The sequence below is a fragment of the Hipposideros armiger genome, unplaced genomic scaffold (genome assembly GCF_001890085.2).
Source record: "Hipposideros armiger isolate ML-2016 unplaced genomic scaffold, ASM189008v1 scaffold_58, whole genome shotgun sequence".
Lineage (NCBI taxonomy): Eukaryota > Metazoa > Chordata > Mammalia > Chiroptera > Hipposideridae > Hipposideros > Hipposideros armiger.
The window spans coordinates 3501037-3512481 of NW_017731408.1; the positions used below are offsets into that span (position 1 = coordinate 3501037).

General features: G+C 47.0%; 1 protein-coding gene across 1 annotated transcript in view; it reads left to right on the plus strand.

Annotated features, from left to right (window-relative positions):
• The first annotated feature begins 5110 nt into the window (after positions 1-5110).
• The window catches only part of TRIM2 (tripartite motif containing 2), a 146448-nt gene continuing 140113 nt past the window's right edge, over positions 5111-11445 (plus strand). The window contains exon 1 of the mRNA XM_019641221.1: positions 5111-5998. The gene's annotated coding sequence lies outside the window, so the exon portion shown is untranslated. The remainder of the gene's footprint in view (positions 5999-11445) is intronic.

Genomic DNA, 11445 nt, shown 5'->3' on the forward strand with positions numbered 1-11445 from the left:
GGAATTGGGGGAAGGGGAACAGACAAGTTGCTGTTGTTTTGTTCTTCAGTCTAGTTGTGGAGGACGTTCTTCACTGGCCCAAGTTGGCACCATCATTGCGCTCTTCCCGGGTGAGGCAGATCACTCACCAGCTTCTGACGGCCGGCCACTCACGGTGGCTGCTGGCCGCTCACTCTGGCTGCTGGCTACACATGGTAGCTCATGGCAACCCACTGCAGCAGGGGCTGCAGCCTGCACCGTCGCCGGCGACTCATGGCAGCCCAGCTCCAGGTTGAGCTGTTGTTCAGCATCTTATCTGTGGAGGGCAGTGTCACTGGCCCTCATGTGTGGGATCCGAACCGGGGCCCTCTGGCATCCCAAGCCAACTCTTAACCAACGCGCCACTCGGCCGGCCCGGCACAATGTCACATTTTTAAGAGGGACTGCCAAATCCACACAATTTGTACTTACAGATTTGGTGTGCTAAGAACAAAGGCAAGAGAAACCTCTATGTCTCACATGATTTTTTTCCGTTGATAGATAACAATGATAAGGAAGGATTTTAGCCCTTGGCAGTTACCTTAGTTCTGACCTGGAAGGGGGAGGGTGTGCGGATGTGACATTGAAGTAACCGAAGGCCAAGGTCAAATGAATGGAGGGCCTAATTAGGTCCCTAAACAGAGAACTGATTGGTGTCCTCCTGGCCACCCTCCCTTCTGAGGATGCTATCAGCTCCAGCCCACAGGATTCTGCATTCTCTGGCTTTGTTAAGGTCTCACCTGATCCCAAATAACATTGCCCTCTGACTAATACTAATACAGTAATGCCTTGGTTTGTGAGCATAATTTGTTCCAGAAACAAACTACTCATATTGCAAGATATCGTTTATTTGCCAAGTTAAAATGTATTAGAAATGTTTGCTCGTCTTGCACAAACCAAGTAACTCGCAATTCAAGGTTTTACTGTACATTTTTTTAATGTTTGGATGTGCCATAAAAGGAAAATCTTGAATTTAAGCCTGGAAGTGAAATAGGGTGCTTAGTCTGCAGTGACAAAAGAAGACTGGAGGGCCGGAGGAGTGGCACATTGGTTAAGAGCTGGCTTGGGATGCCATCTCTGAGCAACAGGGCCCTGGTTCGGATCCCACATGCGGGCCAGTGACACTGCCCTCTACAGCTAAGATGGTGAACAACAACAGCTCGACCTGGAGCTGGGCTGCAGTGAGTAGCTGGCAATGGCTGCCAAGAGCCACCGTGAGCAGTCGTCCAATGGCCAGCGACCGATCTGCCTCATTCGGGAAGAGCACAATGATAATACAAACATGGGCCAGTGAAGCAACGTCCTCCACAACTAGACTGAAGAACAAAAGGACAGCAACTTTTCTGTTCCCCTTCCCCGATTCCCCAACACTGTCCCCCTCCCCCAATTCCCCAATTTAAAAAAATAAATAAAAAAGAAGACTGGAAATGGCAGGAAACTGGTGGGGTCAGTCAGAACAGCCCAAAGACTCTACCCTTGGTTTCTGTATTCCTCCCCTATCAGCTCAATAGTGACACTCTGAGTGTACCCTGGTTCCCAGCCCAGATAACAGCAGTCAGGATAAACAGTTGCTGTAATGTAATGGGGTTAAATGAAAGGCTTCTGACTCCAACTTCAATTATAGTCTAGAAAAGAATTTAGTAATGGAATCTAAGGTAACCAGAAATCAGCTGGAAGAAAGATGTGTAATCACATTTTCCAGTGTTCAAGTTGCCCTGAGGGAGGGTCTAATTCATTTATTCAACAGATATTTATCAAAGGCCCACTATGCGATAAGTATTGGGGTACAGGGGTGAACACAGAATGATCCTGTCCACATGGAGCTTACAGTCGCACACAGAGGAGACAGACAATAGTCGATGACTATGCCATTCCACTCAGGGTAAGTGCTATGACTTTAAAACACAGGCACATTTAGACACCATTAAGAAAGTCTTAGATTTTGCAAGTTAAATGTGTAGAGACACTCCCAATATAGAACACCTTAAAATGCTGAATAAAATATAAAAATCATGATCTTTTTTGTCAATTTTGTTAAGGTGCAATTTACATGTAATGAAATTCACTTATTTTATTTTATTTATTTATTTTTTTTTAAGATTTTTATTGGGGAATTGGGGGATGGGAACAGACAAGTTGCTGTCAGTTTGTTCTTCAGTGTAGTTGTGGAGGACGTTGCTTCACTGGCCCAAGTTGGCACCATCATTGTGCTCTTCCTGGGCGAGGCAGATCAGTCGCTGGCTTCTGGACGGCCGCTCACTGCGGCTGCTGGCCACTCACGCTGGCTGCTGACTACTGCACATGGTAGTCCCATGGCAGCCCACTGCCACAGGCGCTGCAGCCCACGCCATTGCCGGCGACTCACGGCAACCCAGCTCCAGGTTGAGCTGTTGTTCAGCATCTTAGCTGTAGAGGGCAGCGTCACTGGCCTTCATATGTGGGATCCGAACAAGGGCCCTCTGGCGTCCCAAGCCAGTTCTTAACCAACGCGCCACTCGGCTGGCCCAAAATTCACTTATTTTAATTGTACAATTCACTGAATGTTGACAAACATCTAGAGTCATGTGATCACCACCACAATCATGATACAGCACATTTCTATCATCCCACAAAGTCCCCTGTGTCCCTTTGCAGTCAGTCCCTTCATCCTACCTCCTGATCCCTGGCAACCACTGATCCACTTTCTGTTTCTGTAGTTTTGCCTTTGCTAGGATTTCGTATACATTAAATCATACAGTATGTCATCTTTTGTGTTTGTTGGAGGAGGTAATCAAGAGGAAGTGACCGCCAGCTGACCTGAGAGCTGCACCCAGGCAATCGGAGGTTCCTCTCCCCTTCCCTGACCTTGGAATGTACGTTCCACTACCCTCCCTCTTGAAGCTGCCCCAAGGACACAGACTTGAGATAGTATATGTGTTACTATGTTGTTGAGACCACCTGGATGTGTGCATGGCTGAACCCAGTTAAGGCCTTTATATAAACTTTGAAGATTCTGGTGGGTAGGTGCAGAGATCTCTTCTTGCCACACAAAACTCACAAGTTCCTCTGCTGGTTAAAACTGCCACCAACTAATCTGGAGTGGTCTGCCTCTTTCTTCCGCCTCTTCTCTGCCCTCTTTTATGGGATGTGGCTTCAGTTCTAACCTGGGACACTTAGCATCATGCTTTTGAAGCTTCTCCATGTTCATGTGCATGTGAGGTGTCTGTGCCTTCCTGTTGACGAGTGGCATTCATCCACTGAAGGGATATACCACTAGTTGTTTTACTAATTCCAGTTAATGGACATTTGAGTTCTTTCTGGTTTTTAACTATCATTGTGAATAAAAGGAATATAAATATTCACCTGTAAGCCTCTGCATAGACACATTTTCATTTCTCTTGGGTAAATACTGATGAATGGCATGGCTGGGTCATACAGTATGGTAAACAGAATTCTAAGAATAACCCCCAATGACCCTCCCCACTGAATAATCCCCACATCTTTGAGTGTGAGGTTTTTTTGTTTGTTTTTTTTTTAAAGATTTTTATTGGGGAATTGGGGGATGGGAACAGACAAGCTGCTGTCCTTTTGTTCTTCAGTCTAGTTGTGGAGGACGTTGGTTCACTGGCCCAAGTTGGCACCATCATTGCGCTCTTCCCGGGCGAGGCAGATCAGTCGCCGGCTTCTGGACGGCCGCTCACTGCGGCTGCTGGCTACACACAGTAGCCCATGACAACCCACTGCAGCAGGGGCTGCAGCCTACGCCGTCGCAGGCGACTCACAGCAGCCCAGCTCCAGGTTGAGCTGTTGTTCAGCATCTTAGCTATAGAGGGCAGTGTCACTGGCCCTCATATGTGGGATCCAAACCGGGGCCCTCTGGCATCCCAAGCCAGCTCTTAACCAACGCGCCACTCGGCCGGTCCTTGCGTGTGAGTTTGATGGGATATTACTACTATGATTATTATATCTTATGTGACACAGGGAGATTATCTGGTTGGGCCTAATCTAATCATGCCATCCATTTAACAGCCAGTAGACTAAAAAAGAAGTCAGAGAGATGTAAAGCATAGGGGGTTCGATGCGTCCTATGCTTTGAAGCTTGAAGATAGAACGGGCCCCTACGAGGGAACATAGACAGCCTTCAGGAGCTGACAGAAGCCCCCAACTGACAAGCAGCATGAAAAGTCTCTATCCAGAGATAATCATCATATTGTAATGTACGCAGTGAAATCTTAATTCAAATAGGCCACTGGTTTTTAACTTTTAATAACTCAGATATGAAATATGCAATTTATAGTAAGGAGAAACCAATATGGGCATGTGTGTATATACGCAGTCCTGCTATGCTTTTACACAAAGCTCATGAATTTGTTTCATTTTACTTTTTAGTACCTATTTGTGATTTGATGAATATAAAATGTCCATACCCAAAAGTAACCAGATGGCATAGGAACATTTAAATTTTAAACATATATGGATAGTCTCATCCATTCTTCCCTGTTCCCTACCCAAACCTTCACCTGAAATAGTGCATTTAATTTTTTAACCGTGTGTGTGCATCGCAGCCTGATGGTGCCTGGTTGTATTCGGAAGTTTTTGAGCACAAGATAATTCACAGTCAAATACTATCATCCCCCAAGTCTCCCCTCTGCTCCACACATCTTTATGGGCCTCTCCTTACTTCTACCAGGAGCTAGCTAGTGCTGAGTCCGTGGAAAATAACTTTAAACTAGTATCTTAAGCAGAATAAAGTAAATATGCTGAAGAGAACGATGGAATTCATTCTAAAACCACGTATAAAGTCGCTTGGTCGCGAAGCAGTACGGAGGGGTCTGGGAAGTCCACTTAACCCCACCCACGGGTGGGCTCACGCGGCTCCGCTTCCATTCCCAAATGTCACTGCCTTCCAATTCCTTCCCTACCACCCTCGTGAATCTCTGAATCTGTGATTGAAAACAGGCATCCATTGACATCCTTCCCTGGACCGCCTAATGCTAGGTCGCAGTTGTCAGGGTAACAGCGTGTCCGAAGGGAGAGCCGGCTCTCCGGAGTTTCCACGGAAACCACTCCTGGCAGAGGCAGGTGCGGCGGGTTGGGTGGGGCGGGGCCCGGAGGAGCCCGCGGGCGTGGCCGCCAGGCTGCGGTGCGCCTTGCAGAGGTGCTGTATACTGTCCTTTTTATAAAGCACTTGGACTTGCAAACCAGAACCACCAATTCCTTCCGGCTTGATAAAATCCAGTCGCTCTCGGGGAGCTGTCCGCACTTTGGAGATGGTACAGGTCACGGAGGATCTGCTAAGGAGTCCCCCGAGACAGTAAGATTCTGTTGGCCAGAGTCCCCTGGAGAGGCGGGGGCGTTCGTGGGCGCCACCAAAACGTGAGGGCAGCACAATTCCATGAGCTTCCTGCGCTTTGCATAGTGACAGGATATCCCACCACTGCCCAGCAATCAAGCAGACATCTGATTGAGGTTTGCTGCATTCCTTTTAAGTAAACACCCTTTACATCTGGAGACGTAGGTTAGTTAGGTTAACTGGAGACGCGCCCGCCTCTTGTTTTGTTTCACAAATACCGTTGGGAAGAATATCGGATTCATGCTCGGAGTGAATTGGAAACAACTGAGGTTTATGGAGAATTCCTAGGTCAAGGCTGGCGTTTGAACCTTTCCCTGGTGGGTTTCTGCACAGTCGTTGCAGCTGCGGCATAGCCGGGACTGAGAGAGGGTGCTTGCGGTTCAACTTGCGGACCTCAGTCCCCAGCCTGTCATCTGTGTGTCTCTTTATGGGGGGGATGGGCTGCCTGACATAATTATTAAACCTGGCAGCTGCATTGGCGGCCCGGAGGAGCATTTTTGAGTGAGCTTGCAGAAAATGAGGGGCTTTCAGCTGGCGGCCTGCTTGTCACTTCTCGCTGCCTGAAAGGCGGCTCGCAGAGCACTTTTTCTTCTTTCTAATCACCAATAGCGGGGGCAGTGTGCGCGTTTCACCGAAGCCATTGGAAACGTGAGTATCTGTGGCTCCGCGCCGCTGGGCTAATAAGGCATCCGGCCCGGTGGCCGCGACGCCGAGGCGGCGCGCGGAGAGGCCAGAGCGCGGGGGATCCGACTGCGGCCGGCCTCGCGACGCACTTCGCCACGCCTTGTCTGGAGGTGGTTCGCGCTGGCGACAACCCAGGCGACTGCCGGAGGGGGCTTGAGAGCCGGGTTTCTAGCGCTTGGCTTGGGGACGGGTCCTGTGCTATGGGGACGGACGCACAAAGAACCTCGGGCCTAGGCAGCCGGTGTAACCCTGTCCGGCCCCAGTCCCTCCGGTCCTTTTTGAGAAAGGGAGAAGCTGAATTTTGCTGTTGGGTGGAAACAATGAGATTAGGTCAATGTTTTCCTGCCCGGGGTGGGAGGGGCGGGGTACATCTGTGCGCTGCGGCTGGACCTGCAGGGACCCGGGCGTGTCTGCGGGAGGGTAGCCCGTCCGTGTTCCTTTGGGATCTCAGCACCTTTTGGGATTTCAGAGCTCCCGAGCTTGCACTTCCCCTCCTCACATATTGCATTCTAACAAGGCAGACATTTTTATGGGCACCAAACGTAAAGCGAAAAGACCTCAGTTCCCTCCCTTTCTCCCCAAAGCACGAGGGTGAGAAAGGGGTGTGGTTTTTTTTGTGGTTTTTTTTTTCCTATCGATTACTGGAGAAAATCTTGAAGTTCAACTTCGTTTTTATATTTATTTCTGAACAAGAGTTCCAACTTTACAGAGCTGTCATCAGGCAAGGGTCTCTCCGTGGTTTGCATATTTGTGAAAGAACCTTGGCTTTTTCCCAGGGTTCCAAGGAGCGTTGAACAGAGTCAGTTGGCTCCGAATGTCATGTTCAATGTTTCTTGTGCATTTCCAAGTCCATCTGGTTCAGGCCTGAGTGTGTGATATAGAGACACAGTCTCTGCTCTTGCCAGATCTAAATAAAGCCTGACTCCCACCATCTCTGAGGTTCGGTTTCTTGATGTGGTGTCTGGTATCCAGCGTCAGGGGTTGATGGCCCCGGAAGGCTTACCTTCCCCAAGGGGCCGGGGAGAGGCAGGACGCAGGCGATGTTGGGTGCGTTGGTAGCCAACTGGGGGCCAGCTGCTTAAGCTTTCCAGGCCTCCTTTTCCTAAATCTGTAAAATGGGTATAATGAATGATAGCTCATAGAGATCGGCTAAAATTTCATGCTGGTCTTCCAAGTCTGTCTTCCACTAAACAGCATTTCTGTTATAACCTGACAGTTAAGGATTGGCTTAATGAGAGCAAGTAGGAAAGGAAAAAAAAAAACACCTACAAAATGGCAAATTTTTAAATAACAACCCCCCAGAAAAAGTGATCAAATTAGCTTAGAAATAGCCTAAAAACAACTAACCTAATGATTGTAAATAAATTTATAGGTAAAGAACTAAAACTACTGTGGATATGCATAGGACCCCTTTAATTTTACATACCAGTTATGGCCCTGATTGGTTTGGTGTCCCTGTAACTAGAAAACAAGACTTGATATTGGATGCTTTAATTTTCCCCCAAATCTTGGTTTTTCATCCTCGAGTGTGGTTTCTAAGGTCTTTCCAAATGAGTTCCTTGGTAACTAAAACCAGATGATGTTTAAGTAAAAAAGAAAAGCATTGTGAAAAGAAATTAATGTGATTCTGAGATATTAAGTATGACATGATAGAACCAGAAATAAACACTTCTACTCTGGTAAAGGAACAGTTAGAGTATTGTTTCTAATTTTGTCCATTGTACTTTAAAAAGTACATGGTGAAACTGGAGAAGGGGTTCAGAAGGGACCCACCAAAATAACTTTGAGCAGTTAAGAAGCTTAAAAAAAAAAAAATCCAAGGCTGTGTGAGATGCTGAGAATGGAATAAGAGAAAGCCAGGCTTTGATAGGATATAATGAACTTCAAAAATGGTGAAAGGGTGAAATGAGCCACCGAGGAGCTTAATTTATCACCTGAAGAAGAGAATAATTTATCACCTGCCCTTCATGGTCTACCTTTAGCCATTCTTAAGCCTAACATTAGAATCATCTGAGGCTTTAAAATTCTAAGGCCTAGGTCCCTTCCCAGGCCCAGGTTCTGGCTTACTAATGTGAGCGCAGGTATCCATACTTTGTCAATGCTCCCTAGGTGGAACAGGAGGTCAACGCGGGTCAAGCCTAAGATGGCAAAGTCAGTGTCTCCCGCGGCCAGCAGGGGGCACACAAGCCTGAGGGGGCCCAGGGACTGATGGGGGTTAACTCGGCAGGGCAGTTGTGATCCATGCAGGGATGCCTGCCTGCTTTGCCAGATCTTCTTATCTTATCAAGGGAACCTACCAATCGAGTTTTTTATTTATTAATATGAAATCTCCAGCCCTTTAAAGGTTGGCAACTAATTAAGAGAAAAACATTTGCAAGAGTATTGTGCTTGCCAAAGAAAACATATCCAGTGGAACTGGCCTATAGGTCAACCTCAGCCCTGGGTTTTTCCTTCTCTGCAGGGGAGGAGCAGGGGCTGGACTAGCTTGTTCTCCTAGCTTGAGTCCTGGTTTGTGTTTGTTTGTTTGTTTGTTGTGCTTTCTGTTTAACTTAAAAAAACACTTCTCTGCCTCTTTCTTTTTGAAGGCCCATGCATTTCTGGCTGAGTGTCTACTCCTTGATAGAGCTCTCTGGATACTGGACTGAGGAAAATTCTCTAGTTCCTTAACTTTCCCCAAGTTAGCAAGTTAAAGAGGCTGGCACATGAGATGGATAATAACCATGGGCCCTGAGGTAGGAAGTAACCACACCTGCCCTCTCTCCCCGACGTGGACCACTCAGAGCTCCCTGGCTTTCTCTGCTGGTGGTGGAGATGGGGCAAATGGGGATTGGGAGGCTTGATCTGTTCTGTGAGAGGCCTGGAAACTGCCCTGAAGCACCTTCTAGTGTCTCTTGGGTAGGGGGTAGGGGTAAGGGGACCACAGATGGTCCATGCATGCAAGCAGCACTGATGTTGAAGCATGATTTCGAAAGTTCCCAGTTCACATATCTCTTAAATCTCCCTCTAGCCTTCCCTAACCTAGGCGTTTTTCACACAAGCAGTGGAAAATAGTATGTCTCCATGAGCAAAGAGGAGGCATCCAACACCTCTTTCCACAATTAAGAACTTCTTTGCCAGAGGTAGAAAAAATTCCGGAGACCTAAACCTGTGATGACTGGATTCTTCTGGCCTCTCCCCTCTGGGTTAGGGCTGCTGCTATTTTGTTTGGATGTTGGGGACAGGTCAAGTAACAGGAAAGGAAAACATCTGTCTCTCTAGCTGTTCCCCCCTTCCTCCACTGTAGTGCTAAGGTCAGGGTGGCATCTGTCTCCTTCCCAGCGATGAGGCATGGGGAGCCTTCCAGGCTGACTCTGGGACCTGTGCATGCAAGGTGGCAGGGACCCACACGGAGGAGATGAGCACTTAACCCAGTGTGATGAACGTCAGCCAGCTTTGTTCAAAGCAGCTTTGTTAAGCAAGGTGGCACTGTACATAAATGGAATCAGCATTCTTTACCCACTGCCTGTTTTCACTTTCCGTAGGCTCTGGGTAAGCAGGCAAAACCAGAGTGATGGGACAGTTGCCAGGCTCCCCTCTACAGTGATGAAAAACCTCCCCAAAGCCATGGCCATACTGCTGTTTTCAGTTCTTTCGCCAGTCCCTCGGTTCTCCAAAGTTGAAAAAACAGTACCTGTGATCCAAAGAGTTTACTATCAACGAGAAAGGAAGGAGTGTTTTGAAGTTAGAATGTGGATAAAGCCCAGAGAAAAGGGAAGGACATAGGATTCAACTGTTTGGCTGGATTCTGGTTGCCCAAACCTTTTCTGGAAAAAAACCCCTGGTGTTTCTTGGGGGAGCAGAAACGACGTCAGCTCTAATTTTTGAGCTGCCAAGGCCTTAGGCTGGGGCCGGGTTTCTCTACCCTGGCATAATCTTTCTTCTAATGACTGTGTGAAGACAGTGGTTGATTCTTTTACTGGAATCCTAGATGAGCACATTCCACGCTGTCAGCCTCTGCCACCAGCTGGGAACCAGCTTCAGAGGCCCAGGATCCTCTGAAGGTGGGGAGCTATGGGGCCCATTTGAGGGTCTGACTCACCTCAAACCACCAGGCAGCCTCAGGGCTGTGGCCCGGGAATGACTGATTCCTCCCACTCCATCCTCCTGTAAGTGGGACGAACCTGCAGTGCCCTTGGGAATCAGCCTTACCTGCTATCTGTCTTCCTGCTGCAGCCCAGGCTGACTGTTAAGTACGTCAATTACCTTGCCTTAGTTCCTGGAACATCAAGTTCTGCCCATTTCTGGCTTGATAATGACAGGTTGCCTGTGGAGAATCCTGGCCGATGGGCTGCCTACCAGGGCTTATATAAGCAACTTGTGTTTTTCCTTAAGGTAGTTTATCTAATTCCTATTCTAGAGCGTTCCTGTTGGCTGTTTTTGGCAAATTCATTCCTAATAGAAGATCTACTTAAGTGTGTCCAGGAATAGAGGGAGAAGGTAAAACTCCAAACCATTCTTTTGAACTTCGTCTTGATGATGGTTGTAGACAAATTAAGGGGAAATCAGATACTGCTGGCTACAATGCAGCTGTCTATTCATGACTATTCAATTCAACTCTGTCCTACATGATCAAAGATTCTTGTTATATGAGATTCATAAGAATAGTAGTAAAGCTCAATTATGAAATTTTGTGAACCATAATTGGTTTTTAACATAAACAGAGCAATTCCATTGGAAATTTTATTTCAAAATAGATTATTCTCACTCTTATACAGAGGCAAGCCAAAAAGTAAATTATTCTTCTAACATATAGTTATACATAGTGGGCAACAAAAACGCAAAAAATTTTAAATTAAATCTATTTCTTTAATTACTCTGTTTCTCCTAAGTGTAAAAGAGAAGGAAACACATGACAATTTAAAAAATTAGTTCTTTGCCCTCATGTTTAAAAGAAAGGTTTACACATGCAAAAACACAGAGTATAACAAAGAAAGTGTTGGGTGGAGTCGCTAGACTGTCTACTCAAATGCTGGAACAAGGGGGCACAGTCTGTCCTACGCCAAGGCTGGAAGGGGGGACATTGATGTTTGCAGGTCATGGTCCTCCTTGGTGGTGGTTTCAGGGCTTTGAGGAATGGTCTAGAAATGGAAGGTAAGCAGGGAAGGTAGAGGCATTTTTCACCTAAAGGCAAACAGCTTAAGCAGTGGCTCAAAAGGCGTGGATTTGGCATCTCTGTTTTAATAGTTTATGGGGGAAAGAAGATAAGCCTTCTTTTTGGAATCAGATGATTGGGATCTGTATCCCAAAGGTGTGTGAGCCATTTGCTTAACACGCAGAGTCTGTTTCCTCATCTGTAAATGGGGACCACCATTGCATTATTTTATTTTATTTTTTTTTTAAGATTTTTATTGGGGAGTTGGGGGGATGGGAAC